Consider the following 17736-nt stretch of genomic DNA (forward strand, 5'->3'; position numbering starts at 1 on the left):
TATTGTAAAATATCAAAACGTGATTCGTTGCAATTCGTCATTTAGAGTCAAAAATAACATTTGAAATGGTCTATGAAAATCTACACAAGTGATGAAAAGTTGACTTGGCACACGGTAGACAAATCAAAGTAACTTAAAATGTTTAAGTAAAGACGCATTGAACATTTCAGTTAGTTACTCATACTAAATTTTAATCATCATTTCCCTCCCATTCATTTCAATCAGATTACGTACAGGAAACCGAAAAAAAAACATTTTTAAAGGCGACGCTTTTGTACAAAGTTGGTTTTAAAAGCTAATTTGTACACGTTGTAATCTTTCACTTTTTTTTTGTTTATATTTCATGTGGTTAAAAGTCATAGTGACTTACATGTTTGAGCTCACTTCTCTCCCCCTTTTTTTTTTTTTTTTTTGTGTCCCCTCCCTCCTTCACCAGAGCCACGTCCGGAAAAGAGCAAAGCCTGTGCGTGCGTTCGCGTGTGTGCGAGCGCGCGCGCGTGTGTCTGCGTGCGCGCGCGCGCGCTGTCACAAAGCTTTTGGCCGAGTGTGTGAGCGCCGAGAAGTGAAGCCTGCAGGCTGTGAGGAGGCATGTCTGGGACACATCCACTCTCATCCCAAATCAAGAGAGCAGCTCCTTCCTCCTCGTGTGTGTGTGTGTGTACGTGTGTGCGTGTGCGTGCGCGCGCGCGCGCGCGTCGACCAAAAAAGCAATGAATTGTCCAAATAATTAGCGCGGCTAGTGCTAATTCCTGAGCAAATTGGGATTGTGCTCAGAAGCAGTTTGCTGACATTTAGCAGATCTGTCTAAACGGCGCATCGCACGTGTCGCGAGTTGACTCCGAGTACAGTTAGCTGCGAAAAGATGATCGTCATTACGTCTGTGCGTGATTACACGTGATGGAGGACCAAATTCATTAAGATCCCATTACTCCACTTCCTCGGCACACTTGACGTGATGGGGAGGAGGATAGAGGAAACGGGAATCATTTGGAGCCGTGTGTGCGTGCGTGAGCCGTGTGCGAGGGTCTCGCCGAGCTTTCTGCGCGCCTGCGCACTTTTGCTCGCGCGTGCGTGCACAGCGATGGCGGAAATGTGGCACCTGTTTGAACGGACGCCATCAAAAGCGGAAGCAAATACGCTGACGCTCACGTCCCCCTTCTTGCCTGACTTTGATTCAAAATTGTGATCCTGGGCCCCACGCAGTCGTTAGATTGGCAACGAAGCAGCAATAAAAGCATTTAAAGGTGACACGTTTAACTACAAATGGATGGATGGATTGGTTAACTGAAAAAAGTAGGGGTTTTTTTTTTGTTAAAGGACGTGCAAAAAGCAGATATAAAGGTAGATTGTAGTAATTGGGGTAAAGTGTCTATTTATTAGAGAGGAGGCATTTATTTGTACAAATGCAAAGAAAATTGTCTCCTGAAAAGGAGAAAGGAAAGGAATACCTTGGCAAAGGTAATTAGTACCATGTAGTGTTTTTTTTTTCTTCATTTGAGGTGTGGCATTTAATCACCTGGGGCCTATTTGAGTGGAGGCTACCATTTGAGGAAATATAGCAGGGCGGTAGAGTGTACTTAAAGAAAATCACTAATTGAAAAAGTTGCTTTATAAATCACTCACAGTATTGGTTGGGGTAAGGTATTTAGTACAAAAGAGGCAGTTATTTATACACATGCATTAAAAGAAACACAATGACCATAGGAAAAGTACTTACTACCACCGCATGTTTTTTTTTTTCTTTATTTGAGGTGTGGTGTTTAAGCACCTGAGTGCAGGCTGCTATTTGAGGAAATACAGTATGGAGGGAGAGGAATTAAAATAATTACTAAAATTAAAATGACACTGCCCCCAGGTGGCCAAGGCTCACATACCTGAAGGAGCAGCACAATGTGCATTGAATTGCAGCAAAAAGAAGAAGAAGAAAAGGTTAATATTTGAAATTATTAACGAATTATCATTCATTCTTTTTGTTTTTATAAGGTACAGTATTTGAGAGTTATTTTTTTGACCCTTAAAAAAAAAACCATCAACACTTCTATTGGTGGAGCTAACATGTTGAACGGTCCAATCCAAAGCTTTGGAAAAGTGTCAAACAAGAAGAAACGCACCTTGCAAACGGATTGATTGGGACAGAGGGCGGGGGGCTGCGTTGGTGGTCGGGGGGGGGCGGGCCTTCATCCGTCATAGCACTAAACAGGCAATCGATGGGGCAGCCGCGTATGAAGGATGAAGGCAGGAGGAAGAGCGATGACGAGGCCCCAATCAAAGGCCTGCTCACCTTCTTGCCTCGAATGGCCATTAGCGCCGCTGACGGCGGGTTGGTCGCCGACGGGAGATTGACTGAACTTGACGACCGCTCGCGTGGCTCATATTTATTTATGTACATATTTACTTCACACTACGCAGCTGCGCTGTCTGTGCAGTCCTGATAAAAACTGTCAAATCATTGTTACAAGCACTGGTGGCACGTAACGATGACTTTGTTACTCTACTTGAGTCGATTTTTGAGTTTTTTTTTTTTCTTTTTTCATACAACTTGCAAGGACCCGAATGGCCAGCCGATTAATCGGTTGATATTAGCACTTTGGCAAATTTTTGGCTCCACTTTTTTACGCAATGTATTCATTGTAATATACATTTTTAAACGACTTGGCCAATTAATTGGTTATTAAAATGATATTTTGCCAAATATCGGAATCAGCATCAGCCTCAAAAAAATTGTAACATGCTTTTTAATACGAAAGAAACCGATTGTGCATCATGATTTCATGCTTTAATGCATTGTGGGGTGCTTCTGTTGCGCTCGTCTTAGCCAGCAGGTGGCGGTATAATACATGCGTACGTATATACACAAAGAAGACATCACAACAGCTCACTAAGCTACAGTAATAGTAATTGTGTAATTAATATGTGCCTGTGAGGGTTGTTATATTGCCTGTCTAAATGTGTTTCTTCATCATTTGTGTTATATCGTTGCTTATATCCGTTGCTTATATCGTTATAATCCACAAAACAAATTTTTACTTTTGCACACGCAGGATTTCAGATTCTGTACTTTTACTTTAGTAAAGGCGATGAATCCGTCCTTTTTTTTTGCAGTGCAAAGTGTATCTTTGCCACACATTTACTTTGCATTACCCGGTGTGAGTGTGCGTGTTCGTGTGTGTGTGTGTGTGTGTGTGTGTGCGCACTCTTATTAAATATTGATTGCTGATGGTTACCCTCAAATCATTGTTACAAGAGTGCTCAAAAGCTTTGTGGACTCCATTCCTCCAAAACTACCGAGACCATCGTCATCATTCTCTCTCTGTTTGTGTGCATTTGCTCATGACAAATCCCAAATGAGCGAATGAACAAAAAACACACACCTTAAGAAGAGTAAACCTCTGGTATCTCAGCGCAGGTAGATCATTTTTATGGGTTTTCACATGATTGAGTCACGTTCGAATTCTACACTGTAAAAAATACATCATGTATTCCGGAGGGGGGGCTAAAAGAGTAATTGACGTTGGCCCATTTTTTTAGAATATAAATGATTGACATTCACGGCAACGGTGTCAGTTAGCACAACAAAGAAAGCAAATTGTTTACTCCACGAGAATTTGCTGAGTTGTTTTTACTTCGATCTTTAAGTTTGGGGACATTACAAGGGAGAATGAGTTCTGTAACTTCTTATTTATTTGTTGTGAAATGCGGGGAAAGAAAGCTCATTTTTACAACAGCATCACTTAAAATATTTTGTTAAATGGCCCAACTTAGCCCTTAGCTTTATTCTTTTAGAAAGTCTGAATGAAAAACAGGGGCCCACTGTATTGCAACACCACGAACACCACTGTCATCGCTCTTCTTCGTTTTTTTCTGAGCATCCGGACAGGAAAATTCCCAAACGAGCATATAATCCTCCCAAAAGCAGGCAATACATTTCAGCAGTGATGGATGCCGCACTGTGACTCGATTAAACGGGCCTACAGTTTGAGCGTGTATCAATATTGAACACGTGGGCTCGCTCCTTTGACCTTATTGACCAAACGGAATCGGAAATGTCCTATATAGAAAGAGTTAATGTTTCCTCGGGCAGACATGTTTCCGATTCAATTAGTTTTAATGAAGCCAGTGCTCAGTGCTCACTGGAGCGGGGAAGGGAAAAAAACAGGCTTAAATGCCTGATAGTAATAGAGGACATATTAAGGAGGACGCGTGGTGCGTGTTCCCTAAGTGGCGAAAAATGCCTCCATCAGGCGGGTAGGAGCCGGTGGCTTGAGAAGCAGTGAATTGTGGGACGTCAAATGATGCGTTCGCTCTCCGGGGCCGACCTCGGGGAGGCTGATGAGCAAATGTAACATTAATCTGCTTTAAATGACACACGTTGGCCAGCTTTATCCTTATTTAATAATTTCACAGCACACTGAGCAACAATATTTGATCTTTCGATAGCTGGCTGGATAGCTAGATAGCTAGCTGGCTAGATTAGCTTGCTAGCTGATAGACAGGCAGACAGTTGACTGTTTACATTAGATGTCTTTTACATTAGCGCCTGCTAGCTTAATGCTAACACATAATTGAAACACAATAGATGGGCTAAGAAATAGCATCTACGTATGTTGCGGTGTTATAATGCTTTAGTGAAACTCATCTTTGTGTGTTATGTACGTCTGTATATATGCTGCCTCCTGGTAGCCAAAGTGTACAGATTAGAAGGAGCATAATATCATTTCTGTATGTTCGACACATGATTTGATTTCTTGTCTTGTGGCTTCACAATAAAGGTCACTCATGGTCATCTCGTGCCTTGTTCTCGTCAGCACACGCACAAGTAGCCTTTGAGTGCGGCAACCTTCCACCGGCATTATTGCCTCATTTCCGCTGGATTGATAAAATGAGATTTTATGAACGAATAAGAGTAATATGGAATATGTCCTTTGTGGATGATTACAAGTCAGGATTAAATCTGTACCAATGTGTCGCAGGTCATCTGTTATTTATTTATTTTTTGGGGTATTTAATAGCTTGTGAAAATATCGCCATTGTCAATTTGTATTTACATCAAATATTTACATTTCATAACACGAACCCATGGAGAATTTTTTTTTTCCAGTTTCTTCTGACAATTCTCTTATTTTGTGTGCAATCTCCCCTTATTGAAGCCTCACGCAGATGAGGCCTGAATCTCCGATAGCGGCGCCGCTCACCATCTCCCCGTCATGATGCCACGGTGGGAAATGTCAGCACGCTCACATGCACGCTGGCTGCAATACGCCCTCAGTGGCTGTTACACTTTGTAAGTGGAACGTATGAAACACAGCCATGCGCACGTGATGTCTCACAGACAAATCACGTCGTAAGTCGCAGGTGCCCTGCTAGGTTGACGCTGCAAAACTTTACGAGGTGGATGTATATTCAAGGAGGTAGTGTCACATTAGATGGCGCTGTTGTTCCCATTTGAAATGAACGGAATCCGTTTAAAAAAAAAAAAGTTTTTTAAGAAAAAAAAAAAGATCACTCTATGATATCGCCCCCCTTAAAAAAAGATACAACAATGACATAACTAAATAAAATATAAAGAGACAGCATTTGCCCCACTTTTGTCTGCAATTGAACGGACATTGTGACGCTCCTTCTGGTGTATGCGCCTTGGCCACCTGGGGGCAGTGTAACACAGACGTAGAGACGAACACAAGGGAGAGATGAGGGGAGTTGTAGCGTCGATATATCACATTGCAATCGGTTTATTATTACACATACCGTTTGAAAAAAAAAAAAAAACACAGTTAAATAGATATAAACATTTCAACCTGACAATGTGGCTATTGCGAGTGCCACTGATGAAATTCAGTCGCATTTGTCAAGGCCTGTTTGTAACTCTTGTTTTCCTGCACGGAATCCCAAAACGGTTCATAAGAGACGCAAGTCGTACGAATTCATTTTGTTGTTGTTTGCTGTCAAAGTCAACACGTTTGTCACTTATGCATAGACACACCGAAAGGTAAACATGCTTGAAAATTCACCGCCGCCGCCGCCGGCCACATTTGCAAGGTCGCCGCATTTCCTTTACTCGCGTGCGTGTTCGTCTTTTCATCTTCGCTCCGCCTCAGCACCAAGCCAAAGTGGCAAGACGAGTTGTGATGATTTAACAAAGCTCAGCCATCCACAGCGAGATGGTGCCGGATTCCTTCAGGGTCAGCATGCTGTGTGTGTGTGTGTTGGACAAAAAGGAGCACGGCGTGGAGCGATCGGTGAGGGGAATGTCACAATGCACAAGAGCTTCTTGCACCACTTTGTCATATCGCTTGGAACGCACACACGTACACATTCACGTACCACACTTACACACTTACACACACACACACACACACCGAGTAATGTAGACACACATTCACTCACACTCAAGTATGATGGTTCATTGTTCATGCCCTTGCAGTATCTTGTTTTTCTAAAAATGTGATTTTACAGAACAGGTATATTTATTGTAATGCCCTCAAAAGTGGGAAAGGAGAGCCTCACCCGCCTATGCACTTTTGAAGTATTTTTTTGAATGTTGCACTCTAAAAACAGTTGGGTTAGACTGTGGAATGCGCTGCCGCTCCATATTAGAACGGCCCCCTCAGTTGAGGGTCTCGTATAAGACCCACTTTTATTCTCTGGCTTTTAACATGGCGTGAGTTGTGTGTTTTAATTTCATTTTTATGTATTCATTTATTTTCATTGTTTATGTATTTAATTGATTTCTTCATATGTTCGTCGGTTGTGATTTCACAAACAGAAACTACAGTATGTGCAGCACTTTGTAAGAGTATTGTTTTTAAAATGTGTTATATACATGAACTGGATTGGATTGGGTCAAAAATGGACCGATCCACTTATTGGGTCAATTTGACCCACCTTCTTGCATTGTTTTGTATAAAACTACTTATTTTGGGGGTTATTTTTGTAGAAAACAAAGTTGGCTCAAAATGACCCAAGTAGTGGATCGGTCCATTTTAGACCCCAAATTGTGTTATTTTTAACCCAACTGTTTTTTGAATGCCGGGAAAGACCCAAGTAGTGGATCGGTCCATTTTTGACCCCAAATTGTGTTATTTTTAACCCAACTGTTTTTAGAGAGTGGGAGAACAAAGCACAAACACAATGAGCACACTCATGCGGGAGCTGCTGTTGACCACTGCTCACGCCCACACTCACACGCCGCCCCACGAACTCACAGATGTACTTTCAATTCCATTTTATGTTCGCAATTTGTTGCTTTCGTTGAACGAAAGCATTTGGCGTGTTGAAAGCTGTTATGCTTGGGAAAGAGCACCAAGTGGCGACTGGGAATAAGAGGAACAAAGAAATGAAACGCTTTCACGAGCGCCTTGGTCGAGTCAAGAGGGACGTTAACGGCCACGCACTCCAACAACGTGAAAAAAAAAAAAGGAAAAAAATCAACAACCCGAGAGTGTTGGAAGCAGGGAAAGCGGACTTTGGGAAGAAGAAAAAAAAAAAAAAAACAGAAAAGAAAGAAAAGCTGGCAGAGGAAGAAGGTCGTCCTCCTCGTTGGGTGACGGCGAGTGAAAGATTCATCTCCAGCAGGACTCAAGGTCAGCCGAGCTCGTCATCCTGGAAGCACTCGAGAAATATGGAGTGAAGAGCGGAGCTCGCCGTGTCCCCGCCAACGCCGCCGCCCCAAAAAGCAGCGCGAGTGAGAGTCTGACTGAAGAGAATCAGTGACCTTCAAACAAGCTCTCTATCCATATAGAGTAGGCCAAGACATGCACAATCCATCAAAAATGCACATGAACTTTCCCTCTTCAAATAGTTCCCGCTTGAATAGCAGTCAATGGATCAGCCATGAATATTGCATGTACTGCATTGCAGGGCGTCCGATTGGATTCGCGCCGGGGAAGCAAAGACGTCGGACGCGTTGGAAGAGCACATTGGATTGGATTGGATTGGATTTGAACGGGGGAGTCCACCAAAACCAGAAATCAAAAACGTATCAATAGGCAACAGCGTTGCGGCCGCCGACCAAGGTTAGGAGAGTTAACCAAAAAGAACGCCAAAACTCAAGCGAAAATTGAGGAAACATTGAAGCAGACGGAATCGAATCAAAATGAGTGTTTTGAAAAAAAAAAACAAAAAGAAAAACGAAACAAAGCAAAGCAATGACGGATTGAAACGCCATTTGACGTTGACCAAAACGAAATCTAATTACAGCAAAAACGTTTTCGTGTTTGTCAATTACTTGCACGCATAAAATCGTTAAACCAATTTGAATCGGAAAATCGAAAAATGTGAGTGCAGCGAATCGAACCGAGTTGTTCTACTTTAGAGCAGGACATCATTGGATCGTAATGTGTCGATCACGAGATACGTATCGAATCGGCTTTTGAGTTGCACACACCTTCATGAACATATCAAAATGCTAATTAAAAACCTTAACCGTACTTTGAAACCCAAACCCTAATTTGAAACCATACACCTACTTTGAAAATCTAAGCCTCGTTTTAAACACAAACCTAACCCTGGTTTCAAACCCTACTTCGATACCCTAACACTAGTTTGAAAAGCTTAATCAAAATTTTGACCCTACTTTGAAACCTAATTCCTCGTTTGAAACCCTAATTAAAAACCTTAACCCTACTTTGAAACCCAAAGGGCAACTTAGTCCATTTGCCTGAATCATAACAACGAAATGCCGCTTCATGGGATCAACCGATTAGAAGTGCATGATGATGCAGAATATTCGGTACAGCTCCTCTATTAAATATGTTTGAATTGCGCACACTGGTGGAAGATTTTTTTTTTCCTTGATAGTCTTGGCTTGTGTTATTGCTCTTTTTTCCAGCTGAGGCGCCACTTGTCAATCAAGGAGTCCGGCAGGCTTGACTGGCAGCATGCTTGAGGAGCGAGTGAAGTGCCACGAGGTGCCTTTTTCTATTTGGTAGTTTCATGCAACGCCACACCAGCCGCTGACCTGCGCCGGCCACCGGGGAGGCTGCGGTCAAAGTCAACACGCAGCAACTGTGACGCCATACAGGCTGTTTGAATTCACCTTTTATTTACTACATACCATCTTCAAGTATGCCATACATGAAGTGGCAATGTGCGATTCAACATGGTTGTAATGTATGCTGTCGGAGAAACATTTAACATCTGCGTCATTATTGCGGTTGTAAAGCAGTACAAGGGTGTGAATTTGCATTTTAAAATTTGAACATTCTGCTGCTGCTCTATAAATCACAAAATGGTTTGAGTCCTGTGTACATTAAATAGCAAATAAATTGTTGTGTAATATTTTCTGTTGAAATTTATTTTGTTTAATAATAGCACATGAAAAAAAAAATAGTTTGTATTGTCAATTATTTTATTTCTTTTCTCATGTAAATGAGCGAATCATATCCGGGGTCAGGGGAGAGGAAGCGAGTTTGGGACGGATATCGCGAAGGAGGATGAGATGCGAAAAAGAGAGGGAGACTACGACGGCCGATAAATGTAGAGAACGCGTACTTATAGCACTGTTGGCGAAAGTGTTCGACCAGGACTCTTTGGAAAACGTTGTCAGTGATAGAGTTGGTCAGTTTGAGTGGACTACTAGGCAGAAGACTTCCGTACGTGGAATTTTCTGCTAACTAACACGGAGGCTAAACAGTGCGCATGGACTTTGTTACGCCGATAGCGACAAGCTAACGCAACAAGTGAGGCCTGCGTGGATTAACGCGGAGCCGAGGTCAACATGGACCTGCCCGGAGCCGCGCAGCGTTGTGGACTGGGAGGACTTGACTGACATCGCGTGTTGGACGTGGAATCTCATCTCTTGCTTTCCTCCTTCCTGCCGTCCGGACCACAGGAGTGAACCTGCTTAATTGAAAGGTACCTATGTTTACTTTTGCCTTGGGGTGAAGGAGACATTTTGTTTTATGCTACTACGTACACAAGCATCGATCTGGCCAGCAACGTTATGTGACACTGGGGTATGTGACTTTACTGGTTGCCGCCGTTAGGGAAAATTGATTGGGCCGTTACATTAATATTGTGTATGTGGACATTTTGTGTTAAATATTGGATCAGTTAAAAGAGATTTATTTGTGAAACAAAGCAACTTGAGAGAGCAATTTATTTTCTGCATTTTTCTACTGTTATAATTAAATGCTCTATGTTTTTATAAAAGTAAGTGTTATTGCCCACTTGGAAATTCGTGTTATCTACTATTGGTAACTTGAAGAGTAAGAGTAGCCTTCGGCTAGGTCCACACTGCAGGCAAATGCGACCCAGATCGGTTTTTTTTGCCCATATGCGACCTGTATCTGATTTTTTTTTATGACAGTCTGAACGGCTCAATTCCGATTTTTTTTTTTTCAAATGGGCGACCTGGGTCGCCTTCGTATGTGGTCCTAGATCGGATATGTAGCCGATCTTTTCCAACGTGTTCCCGGTGTGAACGGCCAGGTCGCATCTATCCGTCATTGACGTCATCCGGAGGAGACTGCTGGCAGCGGGGGGGATAGAATCTACAAAGTTGTTTTGAGTAACACGATTGACTTGATATTTTACTTTAATTTAATCCCACTTGAAACATGAAGCATAAAGTGGACATTTATGGCGATCGTAGCAGCCATGGCTCAGATCGATTCATTTTTTACGCACGGTTGTGACGTGACGTCATCGCTAGTGATGTCTCCATGAAATCAGATATTAAAGCGTCGCCTCGTGATTTCCCCCAAATACTGTATTTATTTTGACCTCATTCCCAATCGCTTCACTGTATAAATGCCCCGACACGCTGGACCACATTTACTTCCGCAAACACAACGTCGGGAGTGACGTCGCCTCGCATGCAGGTCTCTTTCGCATGTGTTCATACAGCAGGCAAAACCGAGGTGGCATTTAGAATGTAATATGAACGCTTACGCCAAAAAAATCGGATTTTAAAAAAAAAAATCGGATTTTTTAAAAAAAAAATCGGATTTTTTTCAAAAAAATCGGAATTGAGCATTAAGACCTTCGGTGTGCACCTAGCTTTAGAGGCATTATTAGTGTTATACTTAGCGAGAAGTAAATGGCACAGATGGTTGAATAATTAAATTGCGATTCAGTACGTTTCGACAAATCTTAAATAGATGCACATACTATAATCACAGGGACTTTGTTTGTTAAAAATTGGCATATTCTTTATAGAAGTAAAGAACTCAGGTAAGCCACCTCTCATTATAGTTACACATGCTAGAGAGGCGCTACACAGTGTTATCCTCACTTGGGATGTCAGAAGGTTTTAGTGGCTACTTTTTTTCCCCCTGTATTAGCCTGCCGAAACGGCTCTTTGAGCATTTAAGGTGGGCGCCCCCTGCTAGAAGTATAGCGCACGGAGATGAGCGCAGGCGCCGAGGCCATCACACTGCGATCAGACGAGGAAAATAAGTCCTATTATCACAAAGGCTGGCCACATTAGACAGACAGTCGGGAGTCGTCTCCAAACTCACGAGGGAAGAGGCAAGACAAGAGGTCACAATTATCCCCCCCCCAACAAGCTCCTCAAGGGCTTTAATATATTCCGCCACTTCCTGTATAGCGGCAGGAAGGGAGGGCGGGGATTCTAATTAAAGCGTGCCGGCGGAATTTTGACACACGTACGGCGTGAGATCAATATTTAGCACGATAATCAGCAATTCCTGACGCTTTTGATGTGCCGGCTGGCTGTCAGGTGAGCGGGCGGGCGGCCAGGCAGGCGGGAAAAGCCACAAACCTCCCGACGTCCATGAATCAAAGCTCCACGGCGCTTTGCTCTCCATCTTCATTTATCCCTATAAAAGAAGAAAAGTGAAGTGTGTCAGGCTGCTTTGTGACGGGGGGAGGGAGGGCTGGCTGTGGGGGTGAACGGGAAGGGAGAAAAATGCCAAAGGTGGGATCTGCCAGATGAGGAGGAAGCGCAGCTGCCAGAAGCCGCGCTAGCAAAATGATTGCAAGGTTCGAAGACGCGTCTGCGTGTTGAGTCGTCGTCACTCTTTTCCGTTCCGCTCAGTGACTGTGTTGTATCACCTTCCTAAAGGATGCCGCTCGGCAAATGTAGCACACTAGAATTTCCTGGTAAGGCTAACACTTGTCCTTTGGTAACGGTGACATCACGTGAAGCCAAACATTTTCTTCGCAATAATGTGCCTCCACTAGTCTGGACACACTATTCGGATTCATCTTGCATTAGTGGAAAAGGATGTAGCTGATGAATCCAGCGGTTGCCGTTTTGTCCTATAGCGCCCTCTGCTATCGACTGAAATTGATTTCAAAGTGCCTTCGGGCTCGCATTGCGAAGTTGATCAAGATCGAACCCAGAAAGCAGGTGAGATGTGACAAACAACACAACAATCGTGATGTCTCCAAGCCAAGAAAAATGCTCGCCAAATTATTGTAAAGGTTATAGATCATTATTAGAAACATAAAAAGTGATTTTAAAAGTACAATACATACTATTTTCTTGGGCCTGTCTTTCAGTTGCTGCTGTAATATGTGCATTTTCACCCCGCGTAATATTAATCAATCCTGTCCTCCACGCACTCGCACAACATGAGTGGCTGCAGGGCTGACATGGAAGGAGAGCAGCGAGTCAGTGACACGAACAACGTGTTGTATTCCGGCTTTGAGGGTGAGAGGGCGAGGGGGCGGGGCCAAGATGTTGCAGGGCCACGGGGCGGGTGGGGACGTCTTGTAAGGGGGCACTCGGGTCCGCTGTGTCCTGTCTACTGGTGTCAGCCCCATCTCCTTGTTCTGGCATGTCAATGACACACACACAGACACACACACACACACACACACACGGGTGGGTACTACTTACCATCCCAAGTTGATCCAATTAACGTCCGTCCCACTGTGCTTGTCCGTCGCGGCCCGACTGACAGGGAACGGTCTGGCTCGCGTCTCTCCGCTGACACGCGCGAAGGGAAAGTCACGCACGCACACGCGCCACCTCACGCCGGGCTGATCCTAGAAAGGCGGCGAACAAAGCCTCTTGTAAACCAAGTGGCACCGAGGACGGCATTGGCAATTCTCTTAACGACTTGCCCCAATCAATCTAAGTCAGCCGCTTTCTCATTTGAGTCATCAGAATGCACGAAATGCTCAAGAAGGATGCCTTTATTAGCGCGGCGGCGCAACTGACGTGAGGGGGGACAAGAGGTCCGCCGAGAGGTGGGGGCGCGGCGGGTCATGTGTTTTAGCATCAATTCCAGTCAAAAGGAGAATTAATGACTATTAATCTACATGCTTTGTGGTGGTTTCGGACGCCTGTGCGCTACTTGCTAGCGCTGGTGCTCATTAGGCTCGGATTGGCATCCTGGACTGCTTGCGGGTCACATAGGCTGCATTTACACTGCAGTTCCAAGTGGCCAATTTGGATTGAAGCCTGACTGTTTCCATGTACAATTTAAGTGACATCTATGTAATATTAGTGCAGAGTGATTTTAAATAATGATATAATTGAAATCAACCAATATTGCAATGGTGATTGATGATGTGATTATTCTTCTCAAGGTCCTCTTTCCATGTATTGTTTAGCAAACAAAATCAATAAATGAATCTGTGTTACAATCGATTATATCAGATTTATTATGGATAAATGTTTTGGTTTTATAGGTTAGGCTTATGCTAAAATAAAGGCAAATGAACCATGAATTCATATGGAAGACAGTTTAGCAACTTCAACTCGAGCTGTTGACTTACTAAACACTTGGACTTGTCGTCTTTTACACGTTCATGACAACAACTTCACAAAATTGGACAATAATACAGAATAAACAACACGGCTTTGACCGTGCGCTGCAATTTATAGCTATGATGAAGTTTTAGAAAAGAAAACCTAACCCGTAATTCAAAAATATTGCTGAATGTGTGACTATATTACATATGATATTTTTGTGATTATATTATTATTATGATGAAAACCTGATGTCCTAGAGAAAAAACTCAATTCATTGCAGCACCTTCTGGCGTCTGCGGCTTGGCCACTCGGGGGCAGTGTAATACTGTCACGTGTACATAAATGAAGACGAGTTTCACAACTACTGTAAGTGACTGCTGGGTCGTTTTGTGTTGCCGAGTATCCGTTTCTAAGCCTTGCTCCAACAGAACTTCGTACCCGGATCTTGCGGCAATGAGGCAGACGGGCCAACTGCACGTCCACCGTGCTGCGGCGATTGAAAATCTGAAATGAAATATTTCCCGTGGGGGGGACAAGCAATAAGAAAGCCAAGCAGGGCATTAGTATCTGTGCCTCAGGACACGGGGATCGTTTTGTCCAGCAGCAGAGCAAAGGTCTTTGACTCTTTAACTGAATTCTTGACTGAGAAATTCAATTGCCGTCTGTCGTCCAAGACCCTCAATGCAATATGTGTATTTTGATTCGATTTGCCCGGCAAATACATGCAGATACATATTGTTTACCTGGTTACGGCCCACGAGAAAAATCTATATTTACAGCCGTGCTTTGTCATCCCTAAGTGCATCGCGAAATAGGAAGATATGCCTTTAATCAAATCGGGTAAAACCATAGCCATTGTTAATTTTGGGCTGTGAAGCTTTTGCAACATTTTACAATGTCTTCTTTTGCTCGTTGATGACTCGTGTTTGTCCCCTTGCTTGGGCAGGGCACAATTTGTATCTAAAAATATTGGATTTGGAAAGGTCACTCTCCAAACAAGTGATAATAAATCACAGATGAGAACTTTGTTTTGTTTTTAAAGACCGTACATAAGCGTACGTACGCATGAATAGTTGACAGGCGGTACAATGAGACGGCATCGTGAGCTTTGAGGCAGTTGCGGGTGACAATCAGGTGTAAAAGTTTTGACGCGCGGGCGGGTTGCTTTGTTAAAGGCTGCCGAGTGTTTGAAAAGAAAACAGCGGCGTGTTGTTGCCTTGCTGTCACTGTCCGTCACACGCGAGGCGCTGTTTCGACAGCCAGCTGAGAGGTCCGCGCCGCTGCCAGCTCGCGCCTTTTAAACAAGCCTTTCCATGAGAGACACTTTAACAGCGAGTGCCACTCACAGCCTGGATGGCCTGTCCGGGAGTGGGGGGGGGGGGGGGCGCTGCAGCGGGGGAGAAATGTAACCGGGGACGTACGTAGAAGGGATTTGAGGGATTTCTCACAAGAGCCTTTCAGACTTGGCTACGGAAGTATATTGCTGTCACAACAACAATGTTGTAACAATATCGTTTTCGGCGAATAATGTGAACTCATCGTTGGACTTCTTAGTTCTAATTGACAAGCCGAAAAAACATTTGCATATCGGTGTCACAAGTCATGAAGACGGAGGGCTGTGTTTTGGCAGCCGGCGCAAATCTGGCGTGCGCTAGTGGGTGACAATGGTTGTTGGTAATTTCAGAGATGGTCACGAGCAGGTGTATTAAAAAAAAAAAAAATAAAATAATAATAATAAAAGGGGGGGTGCGCCGCTGTGGGTACCGACCTCACTTGCTGCCAATCAAGGCGGCTCTTTTCATTCACTTTAAACGTGGAGCCCTTCCAAGGTTGTTATAGTTAACAGAAACTAACAGAATAACAAAAACTAAAATTGAAAAATGAACGAAATAAAACAAAAATGAAAATTATTCCCAAAAATGTAAATATTGAAACCATATCTTACATTTCTAAAGCTAACTCGCTGTCCAATTTTTTCAATTCTCATGTCATTCACGTAAAAATAATATTTAAAAAAAAAAAAGTTTTGATTCTAACTCAGAGCGGCCCCAGAGGTGGAAGAAAAATCCACAGAATAGCCGCACCTTTATATAAGCCGCACGGTTCAAAACCTGGCAAAAAAGTAGCGGCTTATAGTCCGGAAAATACGGTATTCCAACCTTGCTGCCCTCTCATCTCGCATGGAGGTGTGTGTGTGTTCGGAAAAGGGCGTAGCGATTCGTGCGTGAGCGGAGCATTGTCACTGCGCTTCGCCGGTGTGGCAACAGACAACGTTAAACGGCTCATTAAAACAAAATGAACTGCTGGTGGCTTCAATATGGCTGCGGACCTCATGTATCAATACCCACCGCCGATCGTTCGTGTGATGATTAATAAACTATTATAATGATGATAATAATGAGAATGTGTTCAATGAATTGATTTCTTCTAGAATGATCTTACTCCCCTTTGAACATATAAACTTTACTGAATTAAGATAAGCACTGATCCTTTATTTTGATTTTTGTTTTTGTTTTGTTTTCTTCCTGTCTTTCATGTTGTGTTTATATGTTCAATCAATCAATCAATCAATTCAGAGAGTTTCATGTTGTTGTCATATTTATGAATGAAAAGCGCCTGACGGAACTCGCATTAAGACTACCTGCGCCACTATTTAGACCAGGGGTGGGCAATTCGAGGGCCGGAATCCTGCATGTTTTCTATGTCAATCTGGTGCAACCCACCTGATTCAGATGATCAGGATCGTTATCCATCTTCTGCAGACCTTGCTGATTATATGATCATTCGAATCAGGTGTGTTCCAGCAGGGAGAGTTGGGAAAACAGGCAGGATACGCCGGAATTGCCCACCCCCGATTTAGACGAACAGGCCTACTGCTAAAATCGACTCTCTGCCGACCGATTGTCCTTCCGCTGGGCCTATTTTTAAGGAAACCTGCTCACTCAACAAGGCACAGAAGGTAAACATCAGCCCTGTAACTGTTCGGACACACCTCGCAGTCACGTCTGCGGGCTAAAAAACAATCGTCCCATCTCCTTCCTTCCTCCTCACGCTTCACTTTGATAGCCTGTTTGCTAAAGAGCAATTTCGCTGGAGGAGAAAAAAATGCTAGTACATGGCCTCAGCTGAAGGTTCATCTTGATGGGTCTGCATCGCCATCCCAACCCCCCCCCCACCCCCCCACCCCCTTATGTTGCTGTAAAGTGGAGCAGAAGGCATCTGGACAGCAGATTCATCAGCATTACTTGAATGGAGGAGCCAGCTCATACAGCATTACACGGCTGACAGGGAAGATGAATCTAGGCAAGCGCGCGCATCCGGGGTCCTCATAGAGCTTCAGTCAAGGCCCCCGGTAAGGACTGAAGGATGGGATGGAGGCCGCCCAGATAACACATCACGCCTGGTCGACAGGCCGCGTTCCGCCGCCGCCCTGCCGAGTGTGCGGGGCAATGTTGTGCTAGCTGCCAGAGCGGCGTTGACAACGCTGACAAAGCTCGGCGGCGGCGGCGGCGGCGGGCTCACTCACTCACACTTTGGTCGCCGATCTGTCAGCGGGCTCAAACAGTCTGACACTGACAGCTTTTCACTCCCATGAAAGATTTGCAGTAACTGGCATAAAAGGGAGGGGCGGGGGGCTTTAACCCTGTGACAACCGAGAGGAAAGAAGATTTTCACCCTTTAACAGCCATGGCAACAAATTGCATTTTATATTTCCAATGGACCAAAAAAAAAAGTCTTAAAAATGCATTTTTTTTTTTAAAAGTATGAGGCTCTTAGATAAAACGAGCATAGCACCGTAATGTCAGAAACATAAATAGACAGCTCAAAGGTTTGAGGACATATTTTGTGCATTATTTTGTAGGACAAATTGCTATTTGTTTTTTTTTTGCAGCCGGTCCCAACTATTTGCGGGAAATTGGAAATTCCGCAAGAGTAAACCTGCTTTCTTAAATGTTCGCTCTTATTTTTGGCTTGATGGCACACTTCCATTACGTCAAGACTGATCTGAACATATGTGTCACGTCCTAAATATTCTTTTTGTTTCATTGTTGCTTGTTCTGCAGTACTTG

This window comes from Filicampus tigris, chromosome 14 (genome assembly GCF_054856515.1).
Source record: "Filicampus tigris isolate MCC_2025a chromosome 14, RoL_Ftig_1.0, whole genome shotgun sequence".
Taxonomy (NCBI): domain Eukaryota; kingdom Metazoa; phylum Chordata; class Actinopteri; order Syngnathiformes; family Syngnathidae; genus Filicampus; species Filicampus tigris.